We start from the raw sequence: 14,492 nt of genomic DNA on the forward strand, positions 1-14,492 counted from the left end.
GTACTTATAATTTGGTTACTTATAAAGTAAACTCTAAGTTGAGATTTAATAAGTTAATTTTTTTTTACTGTTTTATCAAGAATTTTTTTTAATCTTTATTTTTTTAAACTTTTATTTATTTATTTATTTTTTATAAACATATAATATATTTTTATCCCCAGGGGTACAGGTCTGTGAATCGCCCGATTTACACACTTCACAGCACTCACCAAAGCACACACCCTCCGCAATGTCCATAATCCCACCCCCCTTCTCCCAACACCCCTCCCCCAGCAACCCTCAGTTTGTTTTGTGAGATTAAGAGTCACTTATGGTTTGTCTCCCTCCCAATCCCATCTTGTTTCATTTTTTCTTCTCCTACCCCCTTAAGTCCCCATGTTGCATCACCACTTCCTCATATCAGGGAGATCATATGATAGTTGTCTTTCTCCGCTTGACTTATTTCGCTAAGCATGATATGCTCTAGTTCCATCCACGTTGCCACAAATGGCAAGATTTCATTTCTTTTGATGGCTGCAGAGTATTCCATTGTGTATATATACCATATCTTCTTGATCCATTCATCTGTTGATGGACATCTAGGTTCTTTCCATAGTTTGGCTATTGTGGACATTGCTGCTATAAACATTCGGGTGCACGTGCCCCTTCGGATCACTACGTTTGTATCTTTAGGGTAAATATCCAGTAGAGCAATTGCTGGGTCATAGGGTAGTTCTATTTTCAACATTTTGAGGAACCTCCATGTTGTTTTCCAGAGAGGTTGCACCAGCTTGCATTCCCACCAACAGTGTAGGAGGGTTCCCCTTTCACCACATCCTTGCCAACATCTGTCATTTCCTGACTTGCTCATTTTAACCATCCTGACTGGTGTGAGGTGATATCTCATTGTGGTTTTGATTTGTATTTCCCTGATGCCGAGTGATATGGAACACTTTTTCATGTGTCTGTTGGCCATCTGGATGTCTTCTTCGCAGAAATGTCTGTTCATAACAAGAATTTTTAAGTGAAACTGACATTAAAGAAAATACATGTGTACTTGTGATAAGCATTGGGTGTTATATGTAAGTGATGAATTACTAAATTCTACTCCTGAAACCAAAACTACATTATATGTTAACTAGCTTAAGTTTAAATACAATCTTGAAGAAGAAAAAATAAAAAGTACATATGTGTGTTTACAAAGACTTCAATGACTGCTAACTAGTACAATTCAGTATCACTGGCTTGATTTATGGTAAGTCGCCAGTAATTTTACTTATCATTAGTTTTGCACCTTTCGACTAAAAGTCAGTGCAGTGAAAAGACAAAAAGATCAGTAACATTATAAACACATTTTTACATATATAGCATTTATATAAAAGTGGACCCCAGTGGTGGCCAAAATGCTTTTTGAAAAATATGAATCAAGTGGTAGATGTAAATATGATGTAGTGAGAGGAATAAACATTCTCTTTTAAGTTAAAATTTTTTAAGTCTTTGATTATTATTCAGTATATAAGCAATATTTAAAACATTAATTTAGAAAGAAACTAATTTGTTTAAATATCTTCTTTTTTTATTTTTTAAATTTTTTTAAATTTTTTATTTTTTATAAACATATATTTTTATCCCCAGGGATACAGGTCTGTGAATCACCAGGTTTACACACTTCACAGCACTCACCAAAGCACATACCCTCCCCAATGTCCATAATCCCACCCCCTTCTCCCAAACCCCCTGCCCCCAGCAACCCTCAGTTTGTTTTGTGAGATTAAGAGTCACTTATGGTTTGTCTCCCTGCCAATCCCATCTTGTTTCATTGATTCTTCTCCTACCCACTTAGCCCCCATGTTGCATCACCACTTCCTCATATCAGGGAGATCATATGATAGTTGTCTTTCTCTGCTTGACTTATTTCACTAAGCATGATATGCTCTAGTTCCATCCATGTTGTCACAAATGGCAAGATTTCATTTCTTTTGATGGCTGCATAGTATTTCATTGTGTATATATACCACATCTTCTTGATACATTCATCTGTTGATGGACATCTAGGTTCTTTCCATAATTTGGCTATTGTGGACATTGCTGCTATAAACATTCGGGTGCACGTGCCCCTTTGGATCACTACGTTTGTATCTTTAGGGTAAATACCCAATAGTGCAATTGCTGGGTCATAGGGCAGTTCTATTTTCAACATTTTGAGGAACCTCCATGCTGTTTTCCAGAGCAGTTGCACCAGCTTGCATTCCCACCAACAGTGTAGGAGGGTTCCCCTTTCTCCGCATCCTCGCCAGCATCTGTCATTTCCTGACTTGTTGATTTTAGCCATTCTGACTGGTGTGAGGTGATATCTCATTGTGGTTTTGATTTGTATTTCCCTGATGCCGAGTGATTTGGAGCACTTTTTCATGTGTCTGTTGGCCATCTGGATGTCTTCTTTGCAGAAATGTCTGTTCATGTCCTCTGCCCATTTCTTGATTGGATTATTTGTTCTTTGGGTGTTGAGTTTGCTAAGTTCTTTATAGATTCTGGACACTAGTCCTTTATCTGATATGTCGTTTGCAAATATCTTCTCCCATTCTGTCAGTTGTCTTTTGATTTTGTTAACTGTTTCCTTTGCTGTGCAAAAGCTTTTGATCTTGATGAAATCCCAATAGTTCATTTTTGCCCTTGCTTCCCTTGCCTTTGGCGTTGTTCCTAGGAAGATGTTGCTGCGGCTGAGGTCGAAGAGGTTGCTGCCTGTGTTCTCCTCAAGGATTTTGATGGATTCCTTTCTCACATTGAGGTCCTTCATCCATTTTGAGTCTATTTTTGTGTGTGGTGTAAGGAAATGGTCCAATTTCATTTTTCTGCATGTGGCTGTCCAATTTTCCCAGCACCATTTATTGAAGAGGCTGTCTTTTTTCCATTGGACATTCTTTCCTGCTTTGTCGAAGATTAGTTGATTGTAGAGTTGAGGGTCTATTTCTGGGCTCTCTATTCTGTTCCATTGATCTATGTGTCTGTTTTTGTGCCAGTACCATACTGTCTTGATGATGACAGCTTTGTAATAGAGTTTGAAGTCCGGAATTGTGACGCCACCAACGTTGGCTTTCTTTTTCAATATCCCTTTGGCTATTCGAGGTCTTTTCTGGTTCCACATAAATTTTAGAATTATTTGTTCCATTTCTTTGAAAAAGATGGATGGTACTTTGATAGGAATTGCATTAAATGTGTAGATTGCTTTAGGTAGCATAGACATTTTCACAGTGTTTATTCTTCCAATCCAGGAGCATGGAACATTTTTCCATTTCTTTGTGTCTTCCTCAATTTCTTTCATGAGTACTTTATAGTTTTCTGAGTATAGATTCTGTGCCTCTCTGGTTAGGTTTATTCCTAGGTATCTTATGGTTTTGGGTGCAATTGTAAATGGGATTGACTCTTTAATTTCTCTTTCTTCTGTCTTGCTGTTGGTGTAGAGAAATGCAACTGATTTCTGTGCATTGATTTTATATCCTGACACTTTACTGAATTCCTGTATAAGTTCTAGCAGTTTTGGAGTGGAGTCTTTTGGGTTTTCCACATATAGTATCATATCATCTGCAAAGAGTGATAATTTGACTTCTTTGCCGATTTGGATGCCTTTAATTTCCTTTTGTTGTCTGATTGCTGAGGCTAGGACCTCTAGTACTATGTTGAATAGCAGTGGTGATAATGGACATCCCTGCTGTGTTCCTGACCTTAGCGGAAAAGCTTTCAGTTTTTCTCCATTGAGAATGATATTTGCGGTGGGTTTTTCATAGATGGCTTTGATGATATTGAGGTATGTGCCCTCTATCCCTACACTTTGAAGAGTTTTGATCAGGAAGGGATGCTGTACTTTGTCAAATGCTTTTTCAGCATCTATTGAGAGTATCATATGGTTTTGTTCTTTCTTTTATTGATGTGCTGTATCACATTGACTGATTTGCGGATGTTGAACCAACCTTGCAGCCCTGGAATAAATCCCACTTGGTCGTGGTGAATAATCCTTTTAATGTACTGTTGAATCCTATTGGCTAGTATTTTGTTGAGTATTTTCCCATCTGTGTTCATCAAGGATATAGGTCTATAGCTCTCTTTTTTGATGGGATCCTTGTCTGGTTTTGGGATCAAGGTGATGCTGGCCTCATAAAATGAGTTTGGAAGTTTTCCTTCCATTTCTATTTTTTGGAACAGTTTCAGGAGAATATGAATTAGTTCTTCTTTAAATGTTTGGTAGAATTCCCCTGGGAAGCCGTCTGGCCCTGGGCTTTTGTTTGTTTGGAGATTTTTAATGACTGTTTCAATCTCCTTACTGGTTATGGGTCTGTTCAGGCTTTCTATTTCTTCCTGGTTCAGTTGTGGTAGTTTATATGTTTCTAGGAATGCATCCATTTCTTCCAGATTGTCAAATTTATTGGCATAGAGTTGCTCATAGTATGTTCTTATAATAGTTTGTATTTCTTTGGTGTTAGTTGTGATCTCTCCTCTTTCATTCATGATTTTATTTATTTGGGTCCTTTCTCTTTTCTTTTTGATAAGTCGGGCCAGGGGTTTATCAATTTTATTAATTCTTTCAAAGAACCAGCTCCTACTTTCGTTGATTTGTTCTATTGTTTTCTTGGTTTCTATTTCATTGATTTCTGCTCTGATCTTTATGATTTCTCTTCTCCTGCTGGGCTTATGGTTTCTTTCTTGTTCTTTATCCAGCTCCTTTAGGTGTAGGGTTAGGTTGTGTACCTGAGACCTTTCTTGTTTCTTGAGAAAGGCTTGTACCGCTATATATTTCCCTCTGAGGACTGCCTTTGTTGTGTCCCACAGATTTTGAACTGTTGTATTTTCATTATCATTTGTTTCCATGATTTTTTTCAATTCTTCTTTAATTTCCCGGTTGACCCATTCATTCTTTAGAAGGATACTGTTTAGTCTCCATGTATTTGGGTTCTTTTCAAACTTCCTTTGTGGTTGAGTTCTAGCTTTAGAGCATTGTGGTCTGAAAATATGCAGGGAATGATCCCAATCTTTTGATACCGGTTGAGTCCTGATTTAGGACCGAGGATGGGATCTATTCCGGAGAATGTTGCATGTGCACTAGAGAAGAATGTGTATTCTGTTGCTTTGGGATGAAATTTTCTGAATATATCTGTGATGTCCATCTGGTCCAGTGTGTCATTTAAGGCCTTTATTTCCTTGCTGATCTTTTGCTTGGATGATCTGTCCATTTCAGTGATAGGAGTGTTAAAGTCCCCTACTATTATTGTATTATTGTTGATGTGTTTCTTTGATTTTGTTATTAATTGGTTTATATAGTTGGCTGCTCCCACGTTGGGGGCATAGATATTTAAAATTGTTAGATCTTCTTGTTGGACAGACCCTTTGAGTATGATATAGTGTCCTTCCTCATCTCTTACTATAGTCTTTGGCTTAAAATCTAATTGATCTGATATAAGGATTGCCACTCCTGCTTTCTTTTGATGTCCATTAGCATGGAAAATTCTTTTCCACCCCCTCACTTTAAATCTGGAGGTGTCTTCGGGCTTAAAATGAGTTTCTTGGAGGCAACATATAGATGGGTTTTGTTTTTTTATCCATTCTGATACCCTGTGTTTTTTGACAGGGGCATTTAGCCCATTGACATTCAGGGTAACTATTGAGAGATATGAATTTAGTGCCATTGTATTGCCTGTAAGGTGACTGTTACTGCATATGGTCTCTGTTCCTTTCTGATCTACCACTTGTAGGCTCTCTCTTTGCTTAGAGGACCCCTTTCAATATTTCCTGTAGAGCTGGTTTGGTGTTTGCAAATTCTTTCAGTTGTTGTTTGTCCTGGAAGCTTTTAATCTCTCCTTCTATTTTCAATGATAGCCTAGCTGGATATAGTATTCTGGGCTGCATGTTTTTCTCATTTAGTGCTCTGAAAATATCATGCCAACTCTTTCTGGCCTGCCAGGTCTCTGTGGATAAGTCAGCTGCCAATCTAATATTTTTACCATTGTATGTTACAGACTTCTTTTCCTGGGCTGCTTTCAGGATTTTCTCTTTGTCACTGAGACTTGTAAATTTTACTATTAGGTGACGGGGTGTGGGCCTATTCTTATTGATTTTGAGGGGCGTTCTCTGAACCTCCTGAATTTTGATGCTTGTTCCCTTTGCCATATTGGGGAAATTCTCCCCAATAATTCTCTCCAGTATACCTTCTGCTCCCCTCTCTCTTTCTTCTTCTTCTGGAATCCCAATTATTTTAATGTTGTTTTGTCTTATGGTGTCACTTATCTCTCGAATTCTCCCCTCGTGGTCCAGTAGCTGTTTGTCCCTCTTTTGCTCAGCTTCTTTATTCTCTGTCATTTGGTCTTCTATATCACTAATTCTTTCTTCTGCCTCATTTATCCTAGCAGTGAGAGCCTCCATTTTTTATTGCACCTCATTAATAGCTTTTTTGATTTCAACTTGGTTAGATTTGAGTTCTTTTATTTCTCCAGAAAGGGCTTTTATATCTCTCGAGAGGGTTTCTCTAATATCTTCCATGCCTTTTCCGAGCCCGGCTAGAACCTTGAGAATTGTCATTCTGAACTCTAGATCTGACATATTACCTATGTCTGTATTGATTAGGTCCCTAGCCTTCGGTACTGCCTCTTGTTCTTTTTTTTGTGTTGAATTTATCCGTCTTGTCATTTTGTCCAGATAAGAGTATATGAAGGGGCAAGTAAAATACTAAAAGGGTGGCAACAACCCCAGGAAAATATGCTTTAACCAAATTAGAAGAGATCCCAAATCGTGAGGGGGGAGAAAGGGGATAAAAAGAGGTTCAAAAAGGAAGAAAGAAAAAAAAAAAAGAAAAAGGAAAAGAATTTAAAAAAAGAAAACAAATAAGAAAAATATAAAAAAGAAAAAATATATATATTGGATAAACTAGTTAAAAAACATTAAAAAAGAAAAAGGTAAAAGTTAAAAAAACATTTACCAGAAGGTGAGAAAAAAAACAAAAAACGAAAAAGAAAAAAATTAAATTAACTGCAAGACTAAAAAAAATGACAGGGAAAAAGCCATGAGTTCCGTGCTTTGCTTTCTCCTCCTCTGGAATTCTGCTGCTCTCCTTGGTATTGAAACCGCACTCCTTGGTAGGTGAACTTGGTCTCGGCTGGATTTCTTGTTGATCTTCTGGGGGAGGGGCCTGGTGTAGTGATTCTCAGGTGTCTTTGCCCCAGACGGAATTGCACCGCCCTTATCAGGGGCCGGGGTGAGTAATCCGCTCAGGTTTGCTTTCAGGAGCTTTTGTTCCCTGAGCGCTTTCCGTAGAGTTCCGGAGGGCGGGAATACAAATGACGGTCTCCTGGTCTCAGGCCGGGAGGAGCTGAGAGCCCAGGGCCCCACTCCTCAGTGCGCCCTCAGAGAAGAGCGCCCAGTTACTCCCGTCTTCCTGACCTGCGGCCGCGCTCCGAGCTCACCGAGCCTGTGACCGGTTCAAGGTAACACCAAGCTGTGAGCTTACTGTCGGCTCTGTCTTTGCAGCCGGCTTTCCCGTTCCAATACCCGCAAGCTCTGCGACACTCAGACACCCCCAATCCTTCTGTGACCCTGCGGGACCTGAGGCCACGCTGACCCCGCGTGGGCTTCGCCCCGGTTTAGCCTCTGGAGCAATGTCCCTCAGCGGAACAGACTTTTAAAAGTCCTGATTTTGTGCTCCGTTGCTCCGCCACTTGCCGGGAGCCGGCCCCTCCCCCCGGGGTCTATCTTCCCGTAGCTTTGGATTCACTTCTCCGCCGGTCCTACCTTTCAGAAAGTGGTTGTTTTTCTGTTTCCAGAATTGCTGTTCTTCTTCTCGAAGATCTGCCAATGGATTTTCAGGTGTTTGCAATATTTAGATAAGCTATCTAGCTGATCTCCGGCTAGCTGAAGTAGTCTCAGCCTGCTACTTCTCCGCCATCTTGACTCCTCCCCTTTCCTGTTTAAAATATCTTCTAACCTCAAATTCTATTCCCTTAACTTTCTTTACTTTAGTAGAAATTTTTTTTTATGTTGAGAAGAAATAACTTATAAATGATTATGTGCCCTTGAGAGAGAGAGATTTTATTCTTTTTTAATAAATATTTTATTTATTTATTTGACACAGAGAGAGAGATCACAAGGAGGTAGAGAGGCAGGCAGACAGAGAGGGGGAAGCAGGCTCCCTCCTCACTAAAGAGTCCGATGGGGTCTTGATCCCAGGACACTGAGATCATGACCTGAGCTGAGGGCAGAGGCTTAATCCACTGAACCATCCAGTCCCTCCTTTATTCTTTTTTTAATACATGATTTTATTTAGTCTGTCCATTAATAACTAATATTTGAGAACATTTAATGATGTTAATGGAACTCAACATCAGAGAAATTCAACTTAATTTTTTTATCTTTCAATGTTAGATATTAGTAAGAGAGATAGTTATAATAATTATGGTTAAAAGTATTATGTCAAAAACAAAATAAATAGTTGGTATTAGTCGACACAGAATTCAATTTTTTGTGTAAAGTTCTTTGACCACCAGAAAGACCTTTTGGTTTACTTCACTAATGGGACAATCTCTTAAAGCTGGGATGGTCTCTTCTTGGTATTTCTTCTGATTATTAGCATAGTTATCTGTGATTATATGAATGAAGATGAGTGTGGTTGTATTCATCCTGCTTATTTCAAATGATAGGACAAAACCAATTACTGTAGTAATGAAGAGGTAGATAAGCCATGGCAACTACCCAATATTTTTGAGGCTAATAGATTTAGCCTATGGAGTTTAATCAAGATTCAGGAGTAAAAGCCCCCATGAGATATAGTATGTAGCCAGATTGGGAGCTTAAGAAAAGAACAAAGCCATAAATTGTTTTTTCTGGCAATGGTGATGGTAAATTTTCCGCCATTTTCCCTGTGGCTTTAGACAATCACATTGTACTTCAGCCAAGACACCTGGGGAATGGGGCCTTCCACACCCCCTCCATGGGTGTATGGTGAGTGTGAGCATTGAGATATTTTGTTCTTAATAATTCTAAGAATTGCATAGTATCACTTATCACTGTACATTATTATACAATAGAATACAGAAGTATATAAAGTAATAAAATAGAATTCTCTCTTTCCTCTTTCCCTGCTAGCCTATTTTATAAATGGAATTTTTAAAATAAAAATATGTTATGCAACTTGCTTTTTGTCCCCTTAATATAGATTTATCTCATTTTGTGAGGTAAAATTTTTGTCTATTTTGCTCACTAATCTCCAAAATTTAGAAGAGTGCATAGAAGATGCTCAGTAAGTATTTGTTAAATGAATGAATTCTTCACTTTACCTTAAGAGCTGTCCTCATAATATACCCCGATCAACAAAGAATAAAATCTCATATTTTTAGTGAAAATAATGTGTGCATGTGTGTGTGCATTTGTGGTTAGGGTGGGCAGGTGTTAGAAGTTGAACAGGAAAAGTGGGAAATGAGGTTAGATGAACAAGCAAGTATAAGATCATGAAGGGGTATGTAAGCCATTTAAATTAGTCTGAAATTTATTAGTGGAGGACCACTAAAGAGTTTAACTAGGAGAGTGATAGGATCATTCCTGGATTTCCAACTTCCATCTTCATCCTTGTGACTGTTGGAATAAAGTGGTATTTTGTAGTCAATGAAAGTGTCTGATTTTAGGACTTTATGAAACATTTGGAATAAAATATATCATAATTCTGTATCATGTAATTTCATTCACTGTCAGGATAGATTCTAAACTTTGTTAAAAATTTTATTTATTTATCTATTTATTTATTTTAGAGGGGAAGAGCATGAGCGGGAAGGGCAGAGGGAGAGGGAGAGGGAGAAAGAATTTGAAGCAGACTCTGTGCTGAGCATGGAACCATCCCACCCCCCTGATAATGATGCCCTGAACCGAAACCAAGAGCTGGAAACCCAATCGACTGTGCCACCCAGGTGTCCCAGGATAGATTCTACAATGGATTTTTAAGACAGACATTATCTGACCATATTGGCAAATATTTATTGAATGTTTACCATGTAAAAGCGCTGTTCTAAGTGCTTTGCATGTATTAACTTATGTTCACTTCATCTATACAATAACCTGTTATTATTCTAATTTTATAAAATAGATCAAAAGGTCAGAGTTACAGCACTAGAAAGTAGTGGAGCTGAGATTTAAAACTAGGCAATCTGGCTCCAGAGCCCATGGTCTTAAACATGTTGCATACTGCTTTCTAAATCTGATTATTCCTAAAATATAGAAATAAAGCCTGTGAACTTACATATGAAGCTGTGATGTCAAAAATTAAGTTATATTTCTTCATTTACAGAATGATGTAAATTAAGCTTAATGTGTTCTTTTATTCCAGTTTTTTTTTGTAAGTTTAAAGAGACAAAAATACATTTTGTGAATTAGTGAGTTTGCTGGCCAAACTAAACATTAATGATAACGTCACATTGTAAAAGAAGATGGTTTTTAAATTTGGTGAAGTTACTCTCAAAATTAACTAAAAACAATTACATCTGAAAAGTTAATGCTGGGTTGCATATCCATATGTAATGTTAAGCTAATGAATATATGTATGTTGTCTATCAAGAAGAGGTTGTAAAATAACTATAGAATTTATTTGGGGCCTTAGGGATTATAATCTAGGAGACAGAATCCACCAAAATCGAAAGTGTACTTGGAGTTAGGAGGGGAGAATGCAGGTTTATAAAGGCAAAAACCATGAGGTTACATAACTTGTTTTGAAAGAATTATGATTGGTGCTGGCAGAGTTTAAATTGACTAATACGCAGTTGGTTATTTAGATAATAGGCATTACATTATTTCTATTTCAGTTTAAGTTAGAAGGATGTGCTCAAGGACATGGTAGAGTTACAAATGACAAATTGCAATTGATGAAAGTCAAAAGTTCATGGTGTTCTGACAGTTGAAACAGGAGCTATGCATAGGTTCTACTTCCTCATTGTCCTTTTGACTCTATTTTGACTGACTCTCTTAGCAATGCTTACATCATTTTGAATCTTGTTTCACATGTATATGTATACAGTATGTTTCCATTTATAGTTCTTGGTCACATAAATGACTTTTTCTCATGTTACCAAGAAATTAATGATCTTTACAGATACAGGCAAGATTGAATGATTTTCATAAAAAATTAAAGTTGCAGGGAGAGTTTATATTCATGGAATATTTCTAGATTATAACCTATAACTAGAGGTGTCCTTAAAGTTTATCTAATCCAACACCCTCGTTTTAGAGGCGGGGAAACGGAAGGCCAGAAAAGTACTTGCACAAAATGGCAAAACTAAAACTAGAACCCACATATCCAGATTTATATTCCAGTCACTTTACACTATACAACTTCATAATCAAACATTTTTATATTTGATGGTGTGTAATATTTTACACACCTTGCAAATTACAAGATGAGCATCATACTATTTTTGAATTTTGTTATTTTCTCCTTCTGTCGTTCTCTGTGTATTAGCAAACAGTGATCTCTGACTAAATACATGCTTATGTGATTTATCTGATCTCAGTTTGAGAGTTTTATCTGTTAATCTTTATAACTTTCTGCATTTCTATTATCCTATAGACCCAAAATGCTGCTGATTTTTTAAAATCACTTTTTTGAAAAAGAGGGAGGCTCTCAGAGGAATAGACTCTTAGCTCTAGAGAACAAACTGATGGTTATCAGATGTGAGCTGGGAGGGGGAATGGGTGAAATAGGTGATGGGGATTAAGGAGTTTGCTTGTAGTGATGAGCGTGGGGATTGTACCTAAGTGTTGAGTCACTATATTGTACACCTGAAACAAATATTACACTGTATGTTAACTAACTGGAATTTAAATAAAAAACTAAACAAAAAAGGTATGTGTGGATTTTCAACCGCACAGGGGACTGGCGCCCCTAACCTGTGTTGTTCAAAGCGTGTCTGTAGTATGTAATCATACTAGAGGAAAACATGCTGGATTTGCCAGTTAAAAACAGATTCAGTTTAGATGGCCCCTTCAGATCTTTTTGTTCTGCTTATTTTTTCACAGTGTCACACTGTTTTTATTTCACTTAACATTATCACATGGCATTTTTTCATTTTTTAAAAGGCTTTTCCTAATATTAGTTAAAAATCCAATTTACCTCTGTGTAATTAGCACCTGAGTATAGATAGACCTGTTCACTTCATCGTTTCACTATAACTGGACTCCCCATTTATTTTCAGTTTTTCACTATCACCAGTACTGTTTCAGTGAATATCTTTTAATATAATAATCTCTTAACACATAGAATTTTATCCTTGAGAATGTAATTTCAAATAAAGAAAATCTTGTTAGAAATTAAATCACTTTTTTTTTTTAAATGATGCCCTGTCTCCTGAGGAGTTTAAGACTAGAGTTCTTTATATAATTCTTGCTCTTATTTAAAGGAAATTAGGATCTGGAGAACCCTGCAGACCCTCAGATTTTCAAATACATTGGCCAATGAAGTACAAAGATTCTCATGGCCCATAATATTCCAATTGTTAAATCTGACCAATGTTGGGCCCTGGAATCTTTCCAAATCCATATGTAACTGTTTTACCTATGAAACAGTCTGATACGCTATTTCTGAAAAAGTATCATTTGAACTCTGATTAATATCTTTAAACCAGTACATATGAAAACTTGCATGCTGAGGTTCCAGAGTCAAAGTCAGTACCTTTGAACCAGTTGTGCTTCTTAAGATATTTACTTATTGATTGCTTATGTCATTGACTAGCATTTCATTGTTAGACATCCTAGATAGACTTGAGGAAGTGAAAATTTATTTAAATAAAAATATTGCCTTTTAAATGCAGAGAAAAATGATTACTGAAATCCACTGTCTTCCAAAAACAATTTAAAGTGGATTATTTCCCCCGATTTTTAAAGAAATGATGTGTTACAGTGGAAGGAGTTCTGAGCTAAGCATCAGGACTTCTGTGTTCTAGGCCTAACTTGAATTCTCGTTTTGACATCATGCATATGACTTTCCCTTTCTGGCTTTCAGCTTCCTGATTTGTAAAACTTGGAAGCTGAATGCTTTGATTCTTTACAACATTGCTTTTCTGAGTTGTGATTGTTTAAATAGGTATACTTTTAAGAAGACATTTCATGTTATTTTTTAATAGATAAGATGAATTTTTGACAAATCACCTTCAGCTATAGATTAATGGTGGTAAAACCAGCGATGGAAAATACGGGAAACAAACTGGTTTGATCAGGAAAAATGTGAGACATGTTTTCTTTCTTTCATAATGCTCCCTTTTTGCCCTTAAAGAGCTCAGATAGGCAGTAAGCTTTGTAACAACTGTTTACTTATGTTCCAATTGGGAAATAAATTTGGAGCTATATACATATACACTTACTCCTCTCCCCCCTGCCCCCCAGACCGTCTCCCTTCTTCCAGTTTTCCTGTTTTCTAGTTAATGGGGTCAACCTGGGACTTCAGTCTAGGGAAAATAAGCACAATGTTACCTTAATGCTAATGAGAGCTATGAAACATCAAGATAAGAAAATGTATTCTCAGAATATCAGTCTAGAATAACTGGTTGTTTTGAAGTAGAAGTAAATAGGTTTGAAGTTTGGGTTTAAGATCTGGCTGTGTGATTTTAAGTAAATCTTATGTCCTCTCTGTCTTTTTCTACGTTTGTAAATTGGTGATGAACAGCAATGATTGCTGCCATACTAGGTGGTTTTGAGGTTCAAAAAAACCTAACATATATGAAAGCCATTTTCTAGTACCTTTTTAGTCATTTAGATTTTTATTATATAGTTTATTTTCTAGTTTATTTTCATGTATAGATTAGCTGAAACAATGCTATCATTCATGTCTATTCACCTTATTAACTAAATACTTAATGATTTTATATATCCATTTTGACAATACGTTTTTAGGCTAAGGCCATTTTTATGATAAACTTCTATTACTTTACTAACTAAAATAGAAAGAAGGTTAAAATGAGTAGATACTCATTACTAAATACTGAATAATTCCTTACTGTATATTTTTATCTCGGTAGAGTTACTAACCTGGTAGAATTTTTCCCATGGTGTTTATTTTATAATGATAATGAAATGAATGATATTAATAATTATACCACCTCACCCCTGTTGATGAACTCTGCCTTATATTTCTTGGGTTGCCAAGGTAAACTCTTACTAGCTCTTTCCAAGTAGTCGAAGCTGCTGTTGATTATTCAGTTCATTTGAACAAGTGGAGGGAACAAACAAGTGTGCGTAGTCAACTCTTGATCACCTGTGCTCTCAGTTGCGCAGATAATTCCAAACAGCAGCTACTTCACCTGTTTACATTTTGCTCATGAATGGATTTAAGAATTACATTTAAATGTAACGATGTCTGATAATCTGGGACCTCACTTGTCTTTGGCTTGTTGCAAAGATAATTAAAACTTGGAAGTGTTTTCCCTGAATCTAAAATATCTTTTATTGCCTAGAATATATTGGCCCCAAACTTAACTTGTGAATCTTCTTGGAAGAGTCTT

General features: G+C 36.8%; 1 protein-coding gene and 1 pseudogene across 18 annotated transcripts in view; one reads left to right on the top strand and one right to left on the bottom strand.

The window, feature by feature from the left end:
- The window catches only part of SOX6 (SRY-box transcription factor 6), a 609,548-nt gene that overhangs the window by 378,823 nt on the left and 216,233 nt on the right, over positions 1-14,492 (top strand). The gene's annotated exons all lie outside the window — the stretch shown is intronic.
- Positions 8,472-8,871, bottom strand: LOC101672977 (annotated as a pseudogene).

The sequence above is a fragment of the Mustela putorius genome, unplaced genomic scaffold (assembly GCF_011764305.1).
Source record: "Mustela putorius furo isolate JIRA1106 unplaced genomic scaffold, ASM1176430v1.1 tig00003859_pilon_pilon_pilon, whole genome shotgun sequence".
Taxonomy (NCBI): Eukaryota; Metazoa; Chordata; class Mammalia; order Carnivora; family Mustelidae; genus Mustela; species Mustela putorius.